Source organism: Patagioenas fasciata, chromosome 11 (assembly GCF_037038585.1).
Source record: "Patagioenas fasciata isolate bPatFas1 chromosome 11, bPatFas1.hap1, whole genome shotgun sequence".
Taxonomy (NCBI): domain Eukaryota; kingdom Metazoa; phylum Chordata; class Aves; order Columbiformes; family Columbidae; genus Patagioenas; species Patagioenas fasciata.
Genome location: NC_092530.1, coordinates 10,450,514 through 10,475,961, shown reverse-complemented (window position 1 = coordinate 10,475,961; position 25,448 = coordinate 10,450,514). Strand labels below are relative to the sequence as shown.

The 25,448-nt window shown below is 42.2% G+C and overlaps 1 long non-coding RNA gene across 4 annotated transcripts in view; it reads right to left on the bottom strand.

The window, feature by feature from the left end:
* Positions 1 to 25,448, bottom strand: part of LOC139828837 (uncharacterized) — a 352,305-nt gene that overhangs the window by 169,712 nt on the left and 157,145 nt on the right. For all 4 annotated transcript variants that reach the window (XR_011740842.1, XR_011740840.1, XR_011740843.1 and 1 more), the window contains exons 5-6: positions 19,044 to 19,177; positions 15,942 to 16,148 (exon numbers count right to left, since the gene is read on the bottom strand). This is a non-coding gene — a long non-coding RNA (uncharacterized lncRNA). The remainder of the gene's footprint in view (positions 1 to 15,941; positions 16,149 to 19,043; positions 19,178 to 25,448) is intronic.

The window sequence follows — 25,448 nt, the reverse complement described above, 5'->3', positions numbered from 1 at the left end:
AGCCAGCTCCTTCTGTCCCACAGCATTTCCCTGGACACCTTAAGGACACGTCACTACGAGCGACTTCCCACACAACACCCGCTGCCCAGTAGCATTGGGCTCCAGTCACCCCATCTCTCTTTGACACCAGTGCATCAAGATCTAATTGGGGAACCTGTGGGGTCAGGGATCCCGGGAAAATGGGGCCGCAATAACATTCCCTGCCATGCAAATGTTGTGTTACATGCTCTGAAATCCTACCAGTCGGCCTTGTGCACGAGACACAGCGCAAGTGCAGCTCCCTGTTCTGACAGGGTCAGATTTTAATCACCGCATTGGTCAGTTTTTCCATCGACAAGAAAAGGAGGCAGAAAATTTCTTTCTACTTTATTAAAACGGTTTGAGACCCTTAAGTGAAAATTGCTGGACAACCGTGAAGTCCTATTAATAAAGAAAACTCTAACACTGTTTCAGAAGATCATCAACAAATTTTGAATTCTAAAGTGACAGCTGATTATTGAATTATTGATTCAGATTCACCAGCTGATAAACTAGCATAAATCTCCAAATTCAATAGGAATGCATGCACCACTGGTTCTTCCCAAAGAAAATGAAGTCTAATTTTACTGTCTCTCAGACTTACCTAAAAATGCAGCAAAAATAAAGATACAACAGCTACTAAATGATGGTTCAAAACTGAGCACAAAGGAAAGCACAAATTTCAGTAGTCAGTCTGTCTCAGCACAATTAAAGCATATTTTTTTTCTTTATAGGAAAACAAAAGTTACTTGCAATTGTCATATTTTTAAATAAGAATCCTACCATAGAGTGGCGAATTGTTCAAGGTAATGAAATGTGCTCAGTGTTATTAGAAAAGCAACCATCTTGAAAATCTTATTTCTTGGCCTTAAAAATGCACTCTCTGCAAGAATATTCATTTTATAAACAAAATTTTCCATAAACAGAAGTCTTCTTTGTTACCTGGCAAGAATATCAGAAGGAGATTAAAGGGCTGAGATCATTTGAAAGAATAACGATGGTTAAGAACAGACTAAACACTTTCCATACGGCAAACGATACCAGCAGCTCTGCCAGCTCCCACCAGCCCCAGGAAGATGCACCGACGTGCTCTTTCCTCACAGCTTCTGCGGTGGCACTTCAGGAAAGGCCATCCCCTCGGCATCTGCAGAATTAAATGTGAGTGCCAGTTCAGTTCTGCATGAGGCAGCTGGCATTCAAGTAAATGGAGATGTGTACACACCAGCAGGACACTTGTGTGTTCCCAGTTTATTACAGTTCTCTCACTTTGGATCAAGATTTTCTCATAATACCATCTTTTAATAAAAAATAACCCTGACATAGCCTGCAAATCGATGACTGGCAGGGTCTTGCTGCCATGTTCCCTTTTCCCTTCCCAGCACAGCGGCTTGGCCCAGCTGTGCACTTTGCTACCTTCTACTGGCAGAGCTCCACCAAAGTCAACAGAGTGACAATGAGTTAAGTCAGCTGAGGAACCAGTCCCATCTTTTCACTGAAATTTGGAAGGAAAAAACAAAAACACAAAAAAAAAACCCCAAAAACAAACAACAAAGAAACCCCACAACCAAAGAAAACCCCCCCCACGGCACACTTCACCTTTACACAAGAAAATAAGACAAAGTCAACACAGCTGGAATGCCTCCACTCATCAATCTATCTAAATACAGGCAGAAAGCTGATTTTAACTTGGAGTACAAGAAGAAAGAAGCGTCTGTCTTGCCAGTGAGCACCAGGATGGTGAGGAGAAGCTGCTGTGCTGCCACCACGCTGTTTGCATCGCAGCTCCACAGGCAAACACTGCGCCACTTCCCTGTTTCTCAGATTTTTAAGCTGTGGTGCAAAACAGACGTCATCAAATAATTCATTACCTCAGAACTTGCCTTCAAAGAAAGGTATCTCAAAAGGCAGTGCTCAGGCTAACAGCCCTGAAGGCACAGAGATGACAGCAACAACGAGCAATGCTACCAAAAAAGTGGTGCAGAAGTCTCTTTTCAAACTTCCTGGGGGTATATTACCTGCTGCCTGACTCTATTTTCATGTTAGCATTGGCACATTCACCTACGACATTGGTAATGCTGTATATTAATTTGCCCCACGTCCCACATCCTCTGAGTACAGACACCTCGCTGGTGCAGTAAACTAGCTTGTGGTTTTATGTCCTATTACTAGGGACACTTCTTACTGGGATGGTGTGATTCTGTAATGGAAATGGGTTTCACCGAGTGTGTACTGCTAAGGTCTAGTGATATTTCTCACCCTGGGATTTACACATTTTGGCTTGAGTACAAAATCTGCAAGGGATTTTTTGTTTGGTATGGTCAGAGATAGGGAGGCGGTCAGCCCTGCATTCCTGTGCTCTGGTACAGGTAAAATAGACAAGGGGTGATACTAGAAGTACATTCATTTTTTCCCCTCACTTTGTCTCTGCTAAGCAGACAATTAGAAATCCCCAATGATGTGCATGCAGCTATGACTGCAGGTCTTCAATCAAAGAGCCTGTTTTTGATGAACTTAAAGCCCTATCACCATTGTAGTTTTTGTTTTCTGCCCTAGGCTTTTCAGGCAGCAGAGGTCCCATGGATCCCCCTCTGTTGTTTTTATTTGCACAGGACAGATCTTAAATTCTAAGTACATGACACAACCTATAGTTACAGTGATTCACCTGCACTATAGTCTTCCTGGCTTCCTGCACTTTCAAAAGCAGTTATTTTACTGACATGATGTTAAATTTTCTCTTACCTGAAGAAATCATCTTGTCTACTGTAGTGTCTAATTCCGCCAACATAAGTACAAAATGACCAAGGTGAGAAGATCTGTAAAGCTGGTTATTTCGCAATTTCTATTTAATTTAATCCTATGAAAGTGGGTTAGGTCAGAGTACCTTGAATGCTTAGCTAATGATCCATGTATGAGCAGTACCATCCCCAAGAACATTTTTGGACAGAGAGTACTACAGAGTAAGAAGCAAGCAATTTCTATTACACAACAGTGTTTTTCGTTCCAGAATGCCCAGTTATGATAAAATACAGAGGTATCTTGAAAATCCTCTTCTGATAAAGCAGTGTTTTAAAGTCTGTTCTTCAGAAAGTACTTCTCTCTCAAGAGAAACTATGATATTATTGTGGATATGCCCAAGTAAGAATCCAGTTCAGATGCAAGGAATGACTTGGCCAACACACCACAGCTTTCTCACTTGTAAAGCAGTTTTCCTTAGTTCCTTTTTATCACTCATGTTTCTCTTGGCTTTTTAAATTTTTACTGAGTCTGCACTGCAGCTACACCAGAAAAGCTCTGATCTGTGCTGCACCTCCAAGCACTATTCTATCCCATAGAAAATCATTCTGAAACAACTCTCCTGTAATTAAAGCATCTCTCTGAGGCACCTGTAAACCTTACAACCAGGCAGCCTTTTTAATTCGCTGATGCTACAGTTGTGTTTACAGCTGTTACCTTCATTCTGCTCCACTTAGGGTCACAAGACTGATCCAAGCTTCCAATAGAAAAGACCAGTCTAATTCCACATAACATTATGCTACAGTAGATACACAGATCTTGAAAGATCAGTTTATACACTAGGGAAATCGGTTCTGGCACAGTAAGCAAAGCTGAAGCACCATGTAACTAACACCAGCTCGCAAAGGTCAGCTCTGAGAAAGATATAATAGAGTGATACAACAGGTAAATTACTGTATCTCTGGAGATGTTGTACTGAACAGTAGTACAGTCATACTACTAGTGGTAACTGCATACTAAAAGATTTTTTTCTGTATTTAAAGTTGATTCAAAGATACTTTTTTTTAAAGTACACTAAATTGTCATGTAATCCAGAGCATTTCTAAGCCACTCTAAAGGAACTGCGCCCTGCAAGCAAATTGGTTCTATTTCTGCTAAGACTATATTAAATAAGGCCAAATTCCTTTGTGACTGGCAACGTATCTTTCATGAGGCTCTATTCTGCAGAAATACGCTGCTTTCTAGGCAATGAGCCGAGAAAGGTCAGACCCATAACAAGGTCTGCTCCAGAAGAGAGTAACCCCAGTCATTTACCCAGCAGCCCTGCCACCAGACACATTGGAGTCGCCCGATAAGTGAAGAGCTCGTACAAATAATCTTTGCTTTTCTACTGAACATGCATTTCCAGTTTCTCCTTCAGTATCCACAGCTGTGCAGCAAGTGCAGGGCACTTCATTTATCAGAAGACGACAGTGCTGACAGAGGTAGCACAACCAGGCAGCCTCTTCCATTTCTTAAATACATGCCCCTCAGTTTTCTCCTAACTTTCTCCTTCTTCTGCAGGGAGGAGGAGCACAAGTAGTTTTATGCTAAATATTTTGGCCATGTATATGATTTTTGCCTTGTTCTTATCCCACTGACAAGTCAAATTCTCCGTGTCAGACCAGCACAGTCATTTATGCCACTCATTGTTTGCGCACAAAAGTATCTATTGAGAATATAATATGGTATTGTCAGATCAGAATGACAGTTGACGATAATGTGAGTTCCTCTGTATTCTGCTTGCCAATGTGATAGTCTAACACTTACTGAGGTTTAATGCTCAAGGGAAAAAGAAAGCGAGGCTCTTACTTCAGACTGCAGTTAGATCCAGTTTAGGAAGAGCATATCTCAATGACAATAAATAAATTAAAAAACCAAGAAAGTTTGCAAGAAATTCTGAAACAAAGATAAATATGATTCATTCCGAAGACCAGTGACTGGAAGACTCAATACGCACAAGCATCTTTCAAAGAATTTGTTTTACGATTTTACTGATACTGGTGCACAGGCAGAAAAACAAATCGGGTCCCAATGCCGTTTCAGAACCCTAACTCAATCTACAAACGCAGCTCAAAGCTGTGGCTGGTGCCACCATAGGGTAATAAAGTATGAGATTTATCATTCAACATACAATGGATTCAGATCACATTATGATCCCTTCGCAGAATAGTAGGAATTTTTTGTGGGGGACTAGAACCTTCCTTAGCTCTTGAATTTACTGCCAGTTGTTTTGTAGGAAAAGAAGAAAAGCGTAGTAAGTAAAAGCAAACCAAGAACAGTCTGTTTGTGCAGTGGCCCAGCTGTCCCACAGACTCTGCTCAAATCTTCCTTCCCTTTCCGTTCTCCACAGCCTGCGCTTACTCCTCTGGCAACCACAACATAACCCAGATCTCTTACAAACCCAAAACGTTCAAAAGGAACAAAGTTGGGAGGAGAGGAGCAATTATATGGCCAGATAACATACAGTTTAAAAAACAAACAAGAAGTGTCAACGGTTTCTCTTATTTTCTTTTCCCCTCTTTGGTTATAGCTATTCCTTTTGACTTTCAATGCTCTAATGATGGGTGAGGTCAGAGTTTGGAAGGACAAACCTCAGAAAACCAAACCTATATGAATAACTTCCTGGATACTGGTTCTGTTCAACCCTTTCAGAGCAGACAGAAGCAACATGTTTGAGAGAGACTGCCAGCTCCAGATTAAGGGAATTCAGGAATCCTTACAATGAACTACAGAGGAGGAAATGTAGGGATCTGTAACAACATTCAGAAACTGTGATAGTAAGAGTAATTAAAATATTAAGAACATTATCATCAGATCATTTTAGTATGCTCTAAAACTGGGGTATTTAGAAGGGGATTCATCTCACATTCTGTATTGTGCTTATATATTCCATTTTTTCCATATCACATTTCCATCTTTATCTCCTCATTGACACAACAAAGCACAAGAATTATGAAACTTGAGTCAAAAGTTGAAGTTTAAAGCATATAAAATTGTATCCCTCTATCTTTTGAGGAAGGCCACTCAGGCAAGTCAGTCCCTGAGACAAAGCTATTAACTGGGGTGAAGAGTATGGTTATAATGGAAATTTTCTAGTTGTTTTGCACAGCAGGGGGAAAAAAAGCTTACTCCTAAGAAAATTCCATCCTGCTTTCCTGCAATTTTCTGCTTGCGTTTCTCACTATCTGAAGAGATTCAACACCCGTGGGATTAGTTCCCCTTCTCCATCAGCCCATCTTTAAAGATCTGGACAATAAACAAGCAATAAAGCGTGACATACTACAAACAAGCCTCTCCATCTCCTGGGTTCATTTTGGCCTCCTCCACTCCACTCCTGACAATGCGGTTACTTTCCGGCCACAGGCCCTTTCTGCTGGGAAAGCAGCGGCACCGAAAGCCAGCAACAACCTCTGGCTGCAGCTACAGGGGACCCCGTGCTTCCCCAGCGCTCCTCCTGTACGTTACATGCCACAAAGGGAAAATATTGAGACTCAGTTTAGTGGAGGGTATTATAAAAAGGTTGACTTTTGCAAGCAGCTATAAATCAGGAGATACTTTCTGAATACAAATTTATAGACTCTCTCCAATGGACAGAATGGAGTTAATCCCTCTCCTGTAGGAAAAAAAAAGCAAGCACAGAAGACAAATCTCAGCTCTAACCCAGAACAATCATTTATGTTCATCAGCGCATTATAATCACCAGGAATACCACAAGACTGCAACCATCCCTCCCTCAAGGTAGAGCTGCCAGAGCAGTACAATGCTTATGGGCATCCATGTAACTTGGGTGTTCACCTTATTTAAAGGAGTATAGACTAATAAATTTTATAATGTGCAATACTCCTAGATATGCACACACAATTTCTTCTATGAAAATGAAAACATCCTAATTACATGTAGGGTTTCAGAGGTTACCCCAAAAGTCTGGTACCAGCCAGCCTAGCACAGGCTTCACTGAGCACGTTCCCATCAGACCCTCACCAGGGCTTGATGCTCCCAGCTACATTTGTTTAGACATTCCAGCTCATGTTTTCCTTCTAATTAAGTGACAGGGTTTCATGGACATGGCACACAATTACTTAAAACTGCCAAAACCACCCTCTGTACCCCAACTAGCCATTAGGAAACATACTTGGTATTTACTGCAGAGCCACTGCAGCTTCTTCAACATCACTAGGGTTTACCAAAGTAAAGCAAGCACTGCAAGCTTATCTTCCAAGTTAACTATTGAGGTACCCTCAGCATCTGATTTGAGCGTAGATTAGAACAGGTGGCCTACATGGAAGGTGCAAATAATAATTTATAACAAAGTGAAGTCATTATTTATACTTGTAAAATCAGGTTTAGCTGACACCAATCAGCCTGTCCAAAATACATATATAATATGAACATACAAGAGAACAGAGCATGCTACAGCAATGTCATGTTTTCATGGGAGCTCAGAGGAAAGCTTTTAGAATGAAAATATATGTGCACCTCGTGCTTAAAACTTCATGGAATCTGCATGCAAATGATTTGCCCTTTAACCATATATTCCTGGTAAGCTTGAAGGAAAAGAGGTGTGTCATTTTCTTAGGGTAAGGCTGGAAATGCTTTTGCTCTGCAAATGACAGTACTAATAATTTTCTTTAATATTACTACAAGTAGTACTAACACCAGGTCTTTGATAAGTTCTGAAGTGCACATGTTGCAAATCAGCTGCCTGCAGAAACTCAAGCCAGGAATGACTGTGTAGTTAATGGAAAACTGATGTGTCTCAGTGAACCTTTAGCGAGAATCTAAATATGAAGAACCCAACAATATGCTGCAAAGACTTTAATCAATACCTTCTTTTTAGCTGCCTTTCTACATGATATTATTAACTTCCAGCTGTGTGTAATTTTTATGCCCTAGGCATTCAGCTTTAACCAGTTCTTTCTGTGAATGGCTCAGCTTGACCAATTATAAATTAGGGGAAATGTATATATGCAGGCTTGACTTAGCATACGCTTAATTTCTTTTTCACTAATAGTTCTTAATTTTCCTCTTAACATACATACACAGCAAGGTCTGGAGGAAAAGAAAAAGAAGCAGATTTCAGAAACTGCCTTTTTTTTTTTTTTTTTTAAGAATTACAAACCTGTGGGGCAAAGCCAATCAAACTCTCACCCATGAGACCCTTCTGATCCACAGTCCTGCCAAGCTTAATGAGAGCTTTCATGTACACAAATATCATCAGAAGAGAAAGCTGCAGGTTGTTTTCCTCACTATCGGATATATTCACACTCCCCTACCCCTCGTCAACCCTGTCATTTATGTCCCAGCCCATATTTTATGCTCCTTTGTGGCAAGTCCTGTGACACAGTGACTGTCAGTGGCTGCTCGGATGCCCTCCCTGGGGCTTTCCAGGAGCCCAGGACCAAAAACCTCCATCCCCATCCCAGCAAACCCTACACCAGCCCGAGCACCCGACCATCGCACTCATCAGTCATTTACCAGCATATAAACTGTTTCCAGTTAATAGCAATTCTGACATTTTTCATCTACCACCCTACTGTCTGAGGACCTCAACATGACAAAAGTTTCCCCACGTAGTTTTTGAGAAAAACGGAACTATTTATTGCCAACGTGAATTAAAACGGCCAAATGCGTAGGTTGTTTTGTTAAATAGCTTTGATTGATAAAGCTTGACATGTCTTAGCATGTCTGTTTACTTCAGTTTAGGGTAATCACTTGATTTCTCTCTTTCACACCCAGAAAGCTATTTTAAAGCGTAAGATTTCTACTGTGCTCTGAACCTCACACAAAATTGATTTCAGCACATACAGTACTGCTGGTGTCTGTGCTGATGAATTACCCTGCTAGTGAAACACAATTTCTACTAAATCAACAAACAGTTTGCTATAAAGGCTGTGAGATTCACTCAGCTCCTACAACAAAAGCTCGCATTTCCTCTTCATTAATCCTTGTGAGATTCAATAGATAAGAGAACATTCCTGCTAGCTGGCCCTTATAGTGTTCTTAACCATTCTGAAGATTAAAAGGAAAAGAACAACCATACCAACAGGAGTTAATTTCAGCTGTGAGTGACCCAGAGGAGTCCGAGGCCACTATTCAAAACTCTTGATTTATGATTACGGAAGATTATGCATTCACCTACTAATTTCTCAACACGATTACTGAAAAATAATCTTCCAAGCACTGAGAATGCTGCAGATAGAGTCTCCAAAAATCTCTTCCAGAACAACAGAGAAGTACCCAATTTAAAGATAACACCAGCTTTCAACTGAATTTTGAATAGTTTTAATATTCTATACTATTTTATCCTATTTTAAAACCTGCAATAGCCCAGTTTTTACACCATTACTGTGCAAGGGAAAAAAAAGGCAAAATGCCTGAAGTTGAGAATTCAATAGAAAGGACAAATCAAGCCATTAAGATTCAGGATGGGGAAACTCTCTTTGATGCAGCAGTTTTGCTTTGGAGTGAAATGCAGCAGGGAAAACCATTCCTGTGGCATTTTAGCCAAAAAGGGAAAGCAGTTCTGTATTCTCCCACCATCACTGCTAAGAAAATATTCCTCCTCTCAAAAGAACAGGGGAAATATTATTGCAATTTATGGCTGTAACATGAAGGACAGAAAGACACTACACGTGGCTTCTCAAAATAAAGTTGCAGACAGCCACAGTTTGGGATATTCTGTCAACTTACTCCTCCATCAATAAACTGAAATTCTTTATCTGGTGTAGTAGCAGGATATCTAAATTGCATATCCTGTCAGAGTTTTATTCAGCTTCTCTCTGCCTCCACACGCAATCCCCGCCAGCAGCACACAGCAGTCACCTGTCCACACCCGAACCAGCCGGTGCAGCAGGACGGCGAGCATGGCGCAAGGGTGAGCAGTGACTGCGCCAGGCCGGGCACGTCCCCAGGACACCAGCCACCAGACCTCACTGCCACAGGAGCTGGAAATCCCACTTCATAGAATCCCAGAATGTCAGGAGTCGGAAGGGACCTGGAAAGCTCATCCAGTGCAATCCCCCCGCCGGAGCAGGAATACCCAGCTGAGGTTCCACAGGAAGGTGTCCAGGCAGGTTTGAATGTCTGCAGAGAAGGAGACTCCACAACCTCCCTGGGCAGCCTGGGCCAGGCTCTGCCACCCTCATCGGGAACAAGTTTCTTCTCATATTTAAGTGGAACCTCCTGTGTTCCAGTTTGTACCCATTACCCGTTACCCTATAACTGGTTGTCACCAAGAAGAGCCTGGCTTCATCCTCCTGACACTCACCCTTTCCACATTGATCACCATGAACGAGTCACCCCTCAGCCTCCTCTTCTCCAGCTCCAGAGCCCCAGCTCCCTCAGCCTTTCCTCACACAGGAGATGCTCCACTCCCTTCAGCATCTTGGTGGCTGCGCTGGACTCTCTGCAGCAGTTCCCTGTCCTTCCGGAACTGAGGGGCCACAACTGGACACAATATTCCAGGTGTGGTCTCCCCACGGCAGAGTAGAAGGGCAGGAGAACCTCTCTGACCTACTGACCACCCCCTTCTAACCCACCCCAGGTACCATTGGCCTTCCTGGCCACAAGGGCCCAGTGCTGGCTCATGGTCACCCTGCTGTCCCCAGGACCCCCAGGTCCCTTTCCCCTACACTGCTTCCAGAGATTGAAGCCCAGTGCAATTTATCCTAAAGTCCCTACCCTCGCTGCAGTTGTGGAGAATGCACCTACTGACAGTGAAAGGCACAATTCAGACACTGCTTTTTGGCCAGCTTAGACAACATCATCTCATGATCAGAAGAATCTCAGAACCCTATTAAGAGTATTCTCCCATTTGCTGTATTTTCATTTATTACAGATGATTTCATTCTCACCGGAACATCGCTCTGGGCAGAGTTTATTTAGGCTATGTCATCCAGAACCTTGCATCCATTTGCCTAGGAGCTTTCTGTTACTTATAGTGACATACATAGCAGGATCAAGTCACCTGGAAAACTACTTTCTTCTTTCAGTTTTTGATAATCTGCTCACTGAAACATTTCTTCCTTTAAATCCACATACTATTGCATTGGTAAGAATTGGCGTTTAAGTCAATATGAATACAGTAGTACAAATAGTATAAAAACGTATTCTATTATCTGTGAAAAGTCAGAAGTCCAGTTATGCACAGAATACTGATTAGTAAAAGCCAGTGACTTCATGTTGAGGTTTGTAAATGCTGGGTTGATACAGTGATCTTTCAAAGAGTAACAAAGCCCCATCTACGTCACATGAAACATCGGGTTCTGGCATACCTAAAAACAACAACCCGAACCCAAAGAACAGGGAAAAAACCTAAAAACCAACCAACCAACACAAAACAACCCCCCCAAAAAAAAAACCACAAACAAAACAAACCACAAAACAAACAAACAAAAACCACACCAAAAAAAACCCAAAACCCCAGAAACCTACATCGACTTCTGTGTTATCAGTGGCTCTACCACACAAGGAGAAGCAAAGCACCACTCTTCGGCATCATCCACACCTTCTTGTGCTTGTGCGCCAGAACAATTCAGTTCATCTACATGCTACAGAGATACCACGCTGAATTCCAGAGCCCGTGTCACATAATGCTTCCTATGTCAGTTTTGTTTTGTTTTCTATGAAAAATTAAGGTTACAGAAGTGCCAGGTTTATAAAATAAAGAATGCAGTCACTCCAGTTCCGTAACTGGACCCAATTCTACTGTGAGCCATGTTCATGAGCCATTCCAACAGCACGGCCACAGAGTCTCTGCCACCACAAGAAGCCATCAGCAGTCTCCAGCACTGCCCATCACCCCTCTCGACTCACAGTTATGTAAATAAGACCAACAAGCAGACACACATGCTGTAAGCAGTATCATTAGAGTTAGGCTACCACACAACACATAGCAGTTCTAGTTTGTTAATTAACAAAGGGGTCTTGAAGTCAGGCCATAATGCCACCAAGTCCCTGAACAGTTAAGCCTCTGGTCCCACGGAGCAGGTGACTGAGCCTTCGCAGAGCAGAGACACGTCAGCTCTTCTCCCATCCTGTATTAGGCTGAACCTATTTCTTCGCAGAAGCTTTTGTTGTGCCTAATGATAATTTCTACTAGAGTTGCAGAGATTCATTCTCACTAAAGAAAAAGAATAGCTACTGGACAAAATAGTGCATATATTGCTTGCTCCAGACAAATCATAATCGGAATTCTTCGGATTTAAGGTCAATAATACTTCTCTACCCACCACTCCTGTTTGCTAGCAGCCTTCATGTCACTTCTCTACAGTCCTCCCTGTTGCTGCTGTTTCTTCAACTGTTGTTAAATGCCTGTAGATTTTTTTTTTTCCCTATTAGAATAGTAATTACTACATCATCATAAAAGCTGCTCTTAAACAAGTACCTTCAAGGGCCACGTTCCATTATGCATTTACAGCCCTTGGCCTCACTCACCTTTGAACACATTGTACTTCTCATCTCTTATATGAGCACAATTTCTCACTGTCCTTAAGAGAAAACAGCTTTCATACTGTTTGATACAAGTCAGTCTCAACAAGATACTACAGTCGCAAAACTCACTTCCCACTCTAAACAACATGGAGACAGCTCCCACGATTAAGAGGACACCCAAAAGTGCCAGGAAGAGAGCGTGGGGCTGATGTGGAGCCTGCTGAGGTACCTGCACAGCTCTGTGCCACTGACACATGTACCCACATCCATGCAGGAGCTTTACATGAAACATGTTCCGTTTACGTTAATAGGAGCCACTCGTGCATTAGGCAGAAAAAATGCCAAGTGTCCCTCTAAGACTTGTGTGTAAAGACTAGAAATTGCCAGAGAAAGTAGTTACTTCTACTAATCATCTTCAAAAGCCTATTTGAATCTATTAGTTTTAACTTTCCGATCCAAAAATGTGCTTATTGCCCTCAGTTAATCACAGCTTAGGGTGGGCTTTCTTCTGAAATATCAGTGGACTAAAAGACTATTCACTACACCCAATTAAATGAACATTAGAGAGAAAGCCTCCCTCTTATCACTGAATTATTTCAGGGAAGCCATATGGTCTGTGTTATACAGAAGGACAGGCAAGATGATCACAAGGATCATCTAGCCTTGAATTCATTAGAAGAAACAGCTGCACATCAAAGAGACTGATGTGCACAGTTGGACTGGTAGAGAATACACAGGACTTCAGCTGAGTGACAGAAACTGGTAACATGAATAAAGAAGGAATTAATGGAGTAAATGGAACAATCAAGCAAAAAGGGGAAGGCGGCTGGAGTAGGCAAGTGGTAAATGGCACTGTGCCCCATAAGATCATTGGAGGCGTCCAGTTCACAAGCACCTTGCAGTCTTAGACCAAGGGTTCTTCTACAGCCAACTTCTCTACACAGATGGGCCCTTCCATCCTTAGGCCTCCACAAAATTTTTAGAGTGGAATGCACTTAAATATTGGAGCACCCTGAACTACAGAGGTCCTCATCCATAGCCTCTAATCAATATCTTTGCCACCAAGATCTTCACGGTGAAATTCCTTCGAACTCCCCTGCTAAGAGGAGAGTTGAGCCTTTTTGTCGCTGCCTAGGTCACTGGACCATGAGACATTTTTGGCCAGGGTTCCCAAGGCAATAAGGCTTAGAAGTCCTAAAGATAATTTTTGCAGAACTTAGAAGAAGTTAATTCACTGGAGAGGAGCCACAGCCAGGTTAAGGCCGTAGCACTAATGGATCCAGTGACTGAACTGAACTGGTACGTATGCTCTGGCTGCGGGCACAGAGCTGCTCTCACAGCCTGGCTCTGGAGCAGCAGCACAGAGCACTTAAATCTGGGAAAGGGAGAAAGCTATGGGACAGAAAAGAAAGCTCAAAAAAAAACCAAAAAAGACAAGCTCAATTTCATTCTTAATGGAACATGCACTGCTAAAGCAGCCTCTGTTTCAGTGTATTCCCACCAGAAAGTTGTTGAAGTGGCAATTTTTTGGTATGCAGAATTTTAGGCTCACAATCAGGACATTTGAGCTCCTTTTAAAAATTAGGAGTATGCATATCCCTCAGAGGAGATAATACAAAGAGAGACCAGATTTCATTTACAGGATATATTTTAATTTACTCCTGTGACAATTTAGATGAGGCAAAAGTATCTTAAAATGCTTCTGAAACTCCATTTGCCAACCTCACAGAGTTCAAACCACTTTCCTTTAATAAACTGGTTATTGCTCCTCTTTAAATGTCATTATGTTTAACATTTCTGCTTTGTTTCCTGTAGCATTAATCTCTGTTATTGACAGTCAGCAGCCATACTCAAGATGAAAGGAATTTTCTTACCATGATTTAATGCGTTTCACATCCTGATAATTCTTTCTTCGTTCTTGCTGTTTTAAACAAAACTAGCTAGAAGCACCATTTCTGCCTTTTACTTACAACTGCTGGCTGATAAAACAGAAATACATCCCAGGGGCAGTTTATTATGTTATCTGTGCCCGGTTATTTTTAAGACGATTAATGACTGTTCACCAGAACCATATAATAAGTAAAAAAGTCCTTTGATATTCCTAACCACAACAATCTCCCCAATTTCTAAAAGCCCACTGAATAGCCATGACTATGCAATCTGCTGTAAAATTGCTTACAGACAAACCCTTAATAAAAGCCTACCAGAGAACCACTGATTTTTATTTTATCATACTTGCATTTGACTATACTATTTCTTGTTTGTTTAAAGGAGGCATTTTTAAATGATGACTTGTCGAGGGTTAAGATTGTGGGGTGACAATCAAACCCTGGCAGATGTATCATTAACCTCCTCTCCCCCCCACTTCCCCCTTTTGCCCCTCCCTCTCCCCCCTTCCCACTCAGCACAGGCGATTGGGAGGGAAAGAAGAACAGAGAGAAGAGAGCTGGAAAAGTTAAAGATGTTTTACTAGTGCTACTAATAAGAATAGAGAAAATAACACAAAATATACAAAACCAATCTTGTAAGTCTCAGCAACTGCAGAGCCAGCACCCAAAGTCCTGGATTGGACTCTGCAGCCAACCGGAGCTGGATTCAGTCTCTCACTGGCCTCAGTTCGCAGGGACAACCAGCAAGGTCCTCTCCTAATGTCGGCCATGAGGAAAAAGGGAAAAAAAGGGCCGAGATCCTCGTGATCTCCCACTTTTATATGAAGTATTCACGTGAATGGAATGTTATACACCACTGGTCAGTCTCTCGGTCACCAGTTTCTCGTTGCCCCTCTCGCGAGATGTCCATCCGTGCTTATCAATAAGTTTGCATTCCATTGCTAGGTTTAACCAAAACATGTGTCTGGTTCTCCAGGAAAATGCAGCTAATACGAAGGTTTTAGCTGACAGGCAAAATTCACTAAAAGAGAAACTTGTTTTTTAACAAAACCAGGACATTTCACCCCTTATAATATGACATTCACTGAATACTTAAACCTTATCAATACAATCTATTTATGCAATCTAATTAATCACTACTACTATATATATATATATATATATACACATATGTACATATATACACAGGAGTAATTAATCAGTGGACCATCCTTTGAAAAGTTCATTAAGTTCATTTTGTCACAACAGTCTCCCAGGGCAGGAAAAAATGGTACAAGTGCATCTCATGGTCAATGTTTGTGGGTTAAAGACATCAACTTCAAATGAGTTGTCAGGCGCCACTCAAAGAAGCTAGCTCTGGTTTCATCACCATTGTCTTGATTTGAAAGACACTTATTAAACACTGTTAGTGCAGCAATTCACATCATACAGTTCAGTATTGCATATTTTCACCTAAAATCAAATCCCCTTGAGGTACACACCGAACTTCTCCATCCTTAAGCATCACCCATCAGGTGCTGCCAGGTCCCTGGGCAAAAACAATCCCACGAATGGGCTTGCCTTTGCCTGAGGCAGGAGTAACCCAGACTGCCTTTCCTAACATATTTTTCATGTGTACTACGGGGACTTTATCTCCTTCTACAGTCCGTAGAATTTCTGATTGGGCAGGCCCGGCTCGATTGGTTGATCCCCTAGTGTTGACCAACCAAGTGGCTTTTGCTAAATGCCATTTTATTCCTAAAAACTGGATCTCTCATGCAGGTCCCTTGACTTTGCTTCGTTTTATGGCAAAACCAGCATCCAAAAGAATATGGATTATTCTCTCACCTTTCTCGAAGACTTCTTTCACTGTGTCGCCCCATACGATGATGTCATCAATATATTACAAGTGTTCTGGAGCTTTTCCTTGCTCCAGCGTGGTCTGGATCAGCCCATGGCAGATGGTAGGACTGTGTTTCCACCCCTGGGGCAAGCGATTCCATGTGTACTGGATGCCCCTCCAGGTGAAAACAAACTGCGGCCTGCACTCTGCTGCTACAGGAATAGAGAAAAATGCATTAGCAATGTCAATTGTAGCATACCACTTGGCTGCCTTTGGTTCCAGTTCAAATTGCAGTTCTAGCATGTCAGGCACAGCAGCACTCAGTGGTGGTGTAACTTCATTCAGGCCACGATAGTCTACAGTTAGTCTCCACTCATCACTAGACTTTCGCACTGGCCAGATTGGGCTGTTAAAAGGTGAGCGAGTCTTACTGATCACACCCTGGCTTTCCAATTGACGGATCAGCTTCTGGATAGGAATCAAAGAGTCTCGATTGGTGTGATATTGCCGGCGATGCACCGTCGTGGTAGCAATTGGCACCTGCTGATCGTCAACCCTCAGCAGTCCTACAACAGAAGGGTCATCTGAAAGACCAGTCAAATCAGACAGCTGTTCAATTTTGTCAGTGTCCACAGTTGCTATACCAAATGCCCACCTATACCCTTTTGGGTCCTTAAATACCCTCTCCTTAGGTAGTCTATACCAAGGATGCACGGAGCATCTGGACCAGTCACAATGGGATGCTTTTGCCAGTTTTTTCCAGTTAGGCTCATTTCAGCCTCTACAACAGTCAGCTCCTGGGATCCCCCAGTCACTCCAACAATATTGATGGATTGCATTCCTTTATAATTAGAAGGAATTATTGCGCACTGAGCACCAGTGTCCCCTAAAGCTTTGTACTCCTGGGGTTGTGTTGTACCAGGCCATAGTATTTGTACAGTCCAATAAACTCTGTTATCCCTTTCCTCCACCTGGTTGGAGGCAGGGCACCTCTAATTCCTGTTTTGCACAGTCTCTGGGTGTGAATTAGAGGTTCCCATTACTCCCTGCTTCAAGATTTGGCAGCAGTGCAGATTATACTGAAGAGGAGGGACCAGAACCCAATTTTTCCATACAAGTTCCACAGCCTCTGATCTTCCATACCCTTGCTTGCCTCCTCAAAGGCAAGGTTATTAGTATAAATGGACAGTCTGAGATGCAGGTTATATACAGCAAAGCACGACAGTTATTTGTATTAGTGTATGCTACATGGATGCTGCAGCACGTCTGGGTAGAGGAGATGGTGTAGCAGTGAGTAGCAGAGGCCAGCTCTTACTGCAAGTAAGTTGTGCACCAGACAGCACTGCACCAAGTAAAACCAGAAAAAAACCAACCAGTTCCAACCCCAAAAAGTTTATTTTTGTAACGCAAAAGGTGGAGACAAGCAGATGGGGAAGGAGGAGGGAGTGAGAAGACGCTCTGATCAGATCATCAGCACCCAAAGTGCTGTCAAGACTTCGGGAGGCAACCTGCCAAAGACAAACTTTAATGAGATTTTTAAGGGGGTGGATGCTCATTAATTTTATGACAAAACACGTAAATATTAAGAGCTTACAAATCCAGTTCAGTGCAATGAAGAAAATGCCATTCTACTAAGATGAACAGGGTTGTCTCTGAAGTGGGCACCGAGCAGCGGCTGTTGTCATGGAGGGTGAGCACAGCTGTGCAGCTGCAAACCTACTGCCCAGGTGAATGTGCTCACCTCTCCAAAGCACTCTGGACAACCCTGATACCTCCTCACCCTCACGTCCAAGACTCCTCTGGAAGGAAAACAAATACCCAGGGCAGGAGGGAACTGCAGAGCTACCCTGGCACCTCAAGTGTTTCACAGGCAGCTCCTCCATCCCCGGCTTTTTGTTCCTACTGCCGTTCTGCAGGCCAGCTCAAACAGCTCCAGGGATGACACCAGTCTTTGTCACACAATTTTGGGTGACAAATTTTTGAGATATATCACTGCCTCGGGCACCGACTCCCAGTTTGAAAAGTGATGCTTACAAACGTGATTGCCTTCAAAGGCTGTAGAAGTCACTCCTTTAGAAAAAGGAATGTAGAATTTATTTTAAAGGAAGCGTTTCCACTATGCTTTCAGAAGATCAGGACTTTCTGAGATCTGAGGTCCTTAAAAAATATTAACTGTTGATTTACAACAAGAATAAGTGTTAAGATTTTTTTAACTTCAATTTTCAAATATAATTAAGTGAACTCTTACTATAAATCTGAAGTGATAGCTAATTGTTTTTCTTTTCTTTCTGTCCAACACAAGGTCATCACTACACACACAGAAGGAAGATAGATTTGGGGCACTGTTTGCTTAAGGGTTAATTCTCATTCCAAATAATGATCAACAGAAGATCAAAAAAGGGTGATGTTGAATAGAGTAAAGCAATTAAATGATAAAATACGAATGCGAAATGAAAAGCATTTGTAGCTAAATTAACATACACCAAGTGTCCAATCGTTTCAGGGGATTAGACTCTCATGGTAAAAATTACACATTAATATAATCAGTAACAGCATATATTCATTTTTCAGTTGAAATGAAACAGCAGCGCACACAATTCTGCATCGCAATGGACATTCCATTTAGTTAAACTGAACTACACTGAAACTTGGTAGCAATGTGTGCTCACTCGGAAGACTGCTTTGCTGCCTTTACTGGCCTGAGCGGCATTTTCAAGCACTAATGGGATCAAGCATGGCTTGACCTGAGGATTTTGCAACTTGGAAAAACCTTGGGAAAAGAGATATTTGTTAGACTTTGAAACAGATAATCTTCCGTCATTAAAATTAATTCCCTTTTAGTCATACAGGACACACTCCAGTTTACAGAGTACAGCTCAGAGTGAGTAGTTAAATCATAGATTCCTAAGAGTTTGGGTTTAAAATAACAGTAGTGCCACGGGATTCACTTCAGAAGCCGGTTCCACAGCAATACTAATCAGAACGTACTGTGACCGGGAAACCATGGATTAGCATGGTGTACTCTGTGGCTGACACTTTCACTTCTAGATTGACCACAAACAAAGAGCTGTTTTCTTCCTTAAACTAAAGATAAACTGCGACCTTACCATGCTGCTCATCCATCCTCTTGACAGCTGTGCTCCAGGAAGAGCTGCAGGCAGCTCAGGGGCACATATTTCACCAGCAGCTTCCTCAGGGGAACTCCCCACACACAGCTCCAAGCTTCACTGGACCTCACAACCTAAATGAATAAATAAATAAATTTGGATGTTAGCTGTATAAGGAAAAATGCTCCTGGAAGTGGTATAAGCGGTTCATTAGACAAATTTGCTCTTCTTAAGCCAGAAAAGAACAGGAGACATCTTTGCACTTGTCTTTGGGGGAGATCAAACTACACTGCCGTAACTATGTGAGGTTGCCAATGAACACCAAAAATACTCCAGTTCTACCTGGACAGAAGTCTGCGTTGAATATGGCGTTAATATTCTACATTCTGCTTGGAGGAGGAACCAGAAGCAATGGTCCATGCTTGGGATGAGATTAGAAATACACCAACATCAGAGACAAAATTGGATAGTACAAAAATGCTTCTTGGTGCCTGATGCACCCCCTTCCTACTGACAGGTGCTTCTTGATACAACTTCATCTCCTATGTGTCTGGTACCTTGTGGTGCACAGCAAAGAATCAACTACTGCAGAGAACTCAGTCTATGAGGGAATGAAAGCATCAGGCAGGCGCACATTACAGCTCTTCTGAGCAGAGTTTCTGAATCCGCATACTGCCATATATATTTATATATATATAAATATGTATTTCCTCCTCCTATTCCTGTATGAAAAAAATATTGTTGTTAACCCAACAAAATGGTACTTTCTTAGAAATTTTTCAGTCACCTGCAGGGCAGGAGAGGAGACTAAGAGCCTAGTCACACCATCATTTCCAATGTTGTTGCCTTCAGTCTGTGCTCACTGTCCCCTCAGTCAAGGCAAGGTGTTTAACTGGACTGCACCGCAGCCAAGCAAGAGAGCCTGTCCACAAACCTACCAAATCCTTCTGATCTGAGGGAAGTAACATCTAAATGCTGACGGGATCACAGGCTGAATTTGTGAGCAAACACTGAGAACCTACAGGTAGCTTAAGGTACAATAGAGTAAGAAACTCAAAGCCAAATCAGACCAAAACTCTTCTCATTCATTCTAGTAGAAAACGGAAAAAATACATAGTAACAGAAGGTAGAAATAGAAGCAGGAACCCGCTGCAAGCAGTGGAAAGAGGCTGAAGTGGGAGCACAGCAGTCAGTGCTAGAGGCAGGAGAAATGGCAGCAGGAAAAGGAGGCAGCAACTCCACCAGCAAATAACTGCTGTACAGAAAGGCTGTCTTATTCAGACCCAAAATATCTCCCTTACTTTTCATGCAAGAGCACCACCAAATATAAAATAAGAAAAAATGCATAATTTTCATTCTTCTTGTGTACTATGACATCCTGCCCTGTCCCTGGCACTCGTTTGCATCTGCCTCACCAGAGCAGACTGGGGCATGACGCTCTGATGCATCATTATAAAGGACAAAGTCTACCGACTCCAAAAATGTCACCAGCACAAGACACCTCCCCTCCTGCCTCTTCTTTATCAAATGACAGCAGAACTGGAGTTTTGTTTGTTCATCAAATAGAGCCAAGAGAAAGAAAACTGCAGAGACAATCCATTACATCAATAAAAAGTCGCTTTAAAACAACATAACATCAGACAGGCGGTGTTACAAGGCAGTGAGATTCTGGGGAAAGACTGGGGCGTGTGGTAGAGGAGTGTAAGACAGAAGCACAAGTGCCAGCAATGCAGGTAAAGTACCTGTGGGGCCATCTCCTCACACAGAAACTTGTGTCTCTCCCTATGGGTTGAACAGCATCCATGTGGTCTCACCTCATAGCTCGACCCTTCTCCTCCAGTTCCCTGCAGAGAGGTGCAGACTCCTGACTTCTGAGCCTGCCCATGGTGCTCACTTATCCCACTGCAGCTTCTATTTTCTACCCCTTCTTTACTCTTTCCTTGCAGTTCCTTTCAGATGTTTTCGGCCTTTTCTACTCTCTGCTCTTAGAACACAAGCATGATTCAGCCATTCCCATTTTAAGGTGCCTAACCTTCAACTACACTTTGGTCTTCCAATTTCAACTCCTCTCTAATATACTTCTTGCTTACTATTTCCATCCCTCACTTGGCATTTCTCTGAATTTGTTTAAACCAAGACGAATGACTTCATCTTACTCAGCTCTCAGAAATACCACTCTCTTCCCACTGCCCTGTCCGATACTTCCATCATACATGATCATGCTGATACTCCTGAAATGTCGTCTTTTCTCAATCCTCCTCCTCTCACTTTGTCGGGTAGGGCTCTGACGTTATCTTGGGTAGATTTTCCTCAACCACAGATTCTGGCATGACTCCATAGACACAAAGACTTTGGCCTTCATTTCTTCCTCCCATTGCATTTACCCAGCTGCAAGCTCGTAGTTTGTCAGCAGATAGAGAGGGGAGATGAGTCAGAGATCCACTCCTCCGCTTTTTGGTTCAACAAAAGCAATTTATATGTATTCAGAAGTCTTTGCCCAACTTTGATTCTCTTGTCTGAACACTCTGGCATAATTTCTTCAAATCAGCACAGCATGATTATAACCAGATATACAAAACAAAGCTCTCAACTATAGATAGATGGTATGCTAGTAACTTGACAGGAATTACAAAAATACAAAAAACCTTGTTGATGGAATAGACAGTGTGAATCAACACCTGAGTGATAACCAAATTTTAAAAACATATTTTGAGTGCTGATCCTCCTATGAATAACAGCTAGTAGGAGGGTGTAAAGAAGGACTATTCCCAACTAGTTAACATCTCAAATCTAGTCTTAACAGTAGACAAAATGAATGTCTCAATGTACATCTGCTGTGCATCATAATATAAAATCATTGAACAAAATCTTCCCTACTTTACTGTCGCTTCAGTAAGAAGCACAACTTCAGAAAAAACAACCTTCTTCATTTTCGCAGAAAACAAGGCAAGTTTTAAGACTGCCAAACAGAAAAAATATCTGTCAGTGGCTTAAACTGAAAAGGCATAAAGGGATCATAACAGAGTTAAAAACTGTTCAGGCTATGAAACCTCCTACAATAAGTGTCTCATCCTCACCTAGAACAGAACTCATCAGTTCTGGGGGATGAGGCCACAAAATCATTGTCTCATCCCTATCTAACAAGTATGGAGTGATGGAAAAACCTCTCACTCTGCAAAGCAGAGAACGTTCTCTTAATTAGACTTAGCTGAAAATACAGATATATGTACTTCTGTTCAGCTCTCCTGTATCAAAACAACATGAAAAACATTTTGTGAAGCTAGCAAGATATATAGTGACAGAAAAACCTTATCATCCACTTACTGAGCTTATCAGAGCAAATGGATTAGTGAAACTGCATCACTAAAGGTTCCAGGAAGCACCAAGAACAACTACAAAGTCTGCAAGTGTAGGGTAATATTCCCAGGAAAGCAGGTTGTATTACTAAATTCATTCACAGCAAGGTACTCGCCAGCTGTCACTGGGAAAGCTGCTCTTCACAGGGCTTTCCAGAGTTCAGCATATAGGACAAAAACAACACCCATCTGCTTCTTTTGTACAATGAAACGAAACGGTCACTCCAGTTTCTCCAACAAACAGAATGCAGAATGCAAGTACAGCACTGCAGAACACACACCGTTAAACTGTGACCCGAGGGCAGATGCTCCTTTGCAATTCTACCTGGAAGGTGGTGGGTGCTTTGGGGATGACGCCCCATCAGAATGAGCCTCTTCAGGACACTCACTGGCACACCTCGCGTAGCTAAACTCCGAGGTGCTGCTCTTTTCTACTTAAATGCTCACAACAAAACAAGGGTAACGATAAAGAAATAATTTGTTGATTTATCTTTTCATCTGCTAGCACTAGAAATGACAGTCCCCTTCAAACTTGGACACATTCCCCTCTGGGAATGAATTGCAAATTCAGACCAACTTCACCGCTGACACAAGAGAACTCTTTCTTGCATATTGGTCATCAGATCTAACAGACGCCTTCCCAGCAGTGTAACAAAGGCTGACATCAAAGTCCCGTTTACAAAAGCTGATGACACCTTTCCAGATAGCTGCTCAGTGAAGGAAAAAGGATTGATCTCTGCTGAGGCAGGAGCCTCACACTCATATTCAACAAAGTGCAGTTTGGGACCATGTGCTGAGAACACAAAATTTAGCCAGAGACTGAGCAGAGCTTTGAGTTTGCAATACTTCTTCTGCCTTGATAGATCTGAAAGCAGAACCAAGCTTTTGGCCCACTTCCCACCTAACAAAGTAAGCAAGCGTGTCTTTCTGATTAACAGCACATCTTCATTTTTCTACAAGATCTACCCAAAATATTCCATGTTTTCTTGCCAATGTGAATATTATGAAAAATAAGAACTTTGGCTTGGGTTCAACAATACTCCAGATATGAAATAAGCCAGGAACTTACACAAGACAACTTGAAAAACAAATTACTGATTTAGTTCAGCCACACAACACAATATCTTGATAATATTTATGACACATCTAATCATTATTCAGATTATATGAAGCACTAAAGATAAAACAATCACTGATTCATTCAGTTTATTTTAGACTCAATGCCTAAGAACATGAGAGGCTTGAAAGTGATGCTACCATCAAGATTTTAGGCTTGTTTAGGAATTTGTTTTGCTAGAGTTAAGAGCTACGTAAGCCCACACATTCTATAGAAACCCCCACAAGGAAAGCTTGCATGCAGACTTTAAACATGGTAGTTCAACAAAGCATGAATAAAGTCTGGAGCTCTCACCCAGACTCCCATGCTCCCCTGTGCTGAACTGCACCCATCACTTCATTAATATCACAGCCACAGCCTAAGAATTCATATGAAGAAGCTGCCTACGGAATTTGTATCAAACATCCCTTCTTTTTCCAACACTAGGACTCCAAGACAGATGACCTCTTCAGTGAAAGGACTTGAGCCGTATCTGTGGCACTTGCTGAGAACTCACTCCTATTCCCATTTCAGGCGTAAGGCACTTCCAGCTGTCTTCATGGAAGCTGAGCTAGATTCAGTCCACTCTTACGTTCCTCTCTCCCTTGGTCTGCTGGCAGCTCACCTGAATCTCTCCAAAGTCCCCGGCACACACTCCAGGGGCAACGTTGCATTTCTGAGTGCCGGTCTCTAAACACAGTGACTACAGTGTAAAAAGCTTTGAGGATGACATCTCCTCTTGCATTCCTTAAATATCTCACTGCTGGGCTGTATGCACCATTAAGACAAGAAACATGGACCTCTGACATTCCTAGAGATAGCTACAAGCCTACTCAGGGTGTAATCACTAGTTGTCTGTCTCACAAGTATTCCAGAGACAGTTAATCCAGGAACAGACCAGAGAAAACACCTCCACAAGATGGAAATGCATTCTGGTGAATGCATGAGTGACACTCGGTGCAAAACCCTTGATAGCAATACTGCAGTGCAGTTGCTTACTCGCACAGAGGTTACTCCCCAAAAAGAGCAGCTTAGGAGGGTCAAATTAAAGGTTTCTCCATCTATGCCAGAATTCCCATCTTAGCAGCAGCTCTGGAAACCTGTCGAGTCATTAACAGATCACTCCACCACGTACCAGAGGGGCATCTCACACTGTAGAATAGAACAGATAGTTTCAGTTGGAAAGAACCTACAGAAATCACCCAGCCCAAGTGCCTGACCACTTCAGGCCCGACCAAATGAAAGCGCATTATCAAAGGCATTGTCCAAATTCCTCTTTTACACTGACAGGCTTGGGGCATCAACCGTCTCGCTAGGAAGCCTGTTGTAGTGTTTGACCACCCTCTCGGTAAAGAAATGCTTCCTAATTTTGACCGAGCTGTACAAACTTGGTACTGCCACAGAGATATAAACATTCTGATCTGCTGGCATATCGACTAGCTTTAAAATGTATTTTCAAAGATACACCTCAAAAACACCCTCAAAATCCAAGAGATGTAAGCAAATCATAGAAAATGAAAAAAAAAAAAAAAAACCCAAACAAAAACAAACAAAAACCACCGAAATTCCATGGTGCAGAACACAGCCATGTCATTAGCTGCTTGTATAGAACTTCCTAATAGCAAGAGAAAGTCAGAAGAGTAGCAAGGCTTTGGCACACGAAGAACAAAACCTGCCGCTCCCTCCCTGTACACAAACACGCAGGCATTACACACAGATGAAAGCCAATTTAAACAGCCAAGTTGGCTCAGATGCACAGTGTTCTGAAAGTGATCTGAGCCCTCTAGCGATGGAGAAAATTAGTGAACTGTCCCCTCTGCTCCTTTGAGTAAGCAAATGTTTCTCATTACACTTAAAGATGAAGTGATGATGACACTTTGCTGACTCCTTCAGCAAGTTACATCATTTTTCCATATACTAAAATCTAAACTAACAATACAGCCGAGTCATATA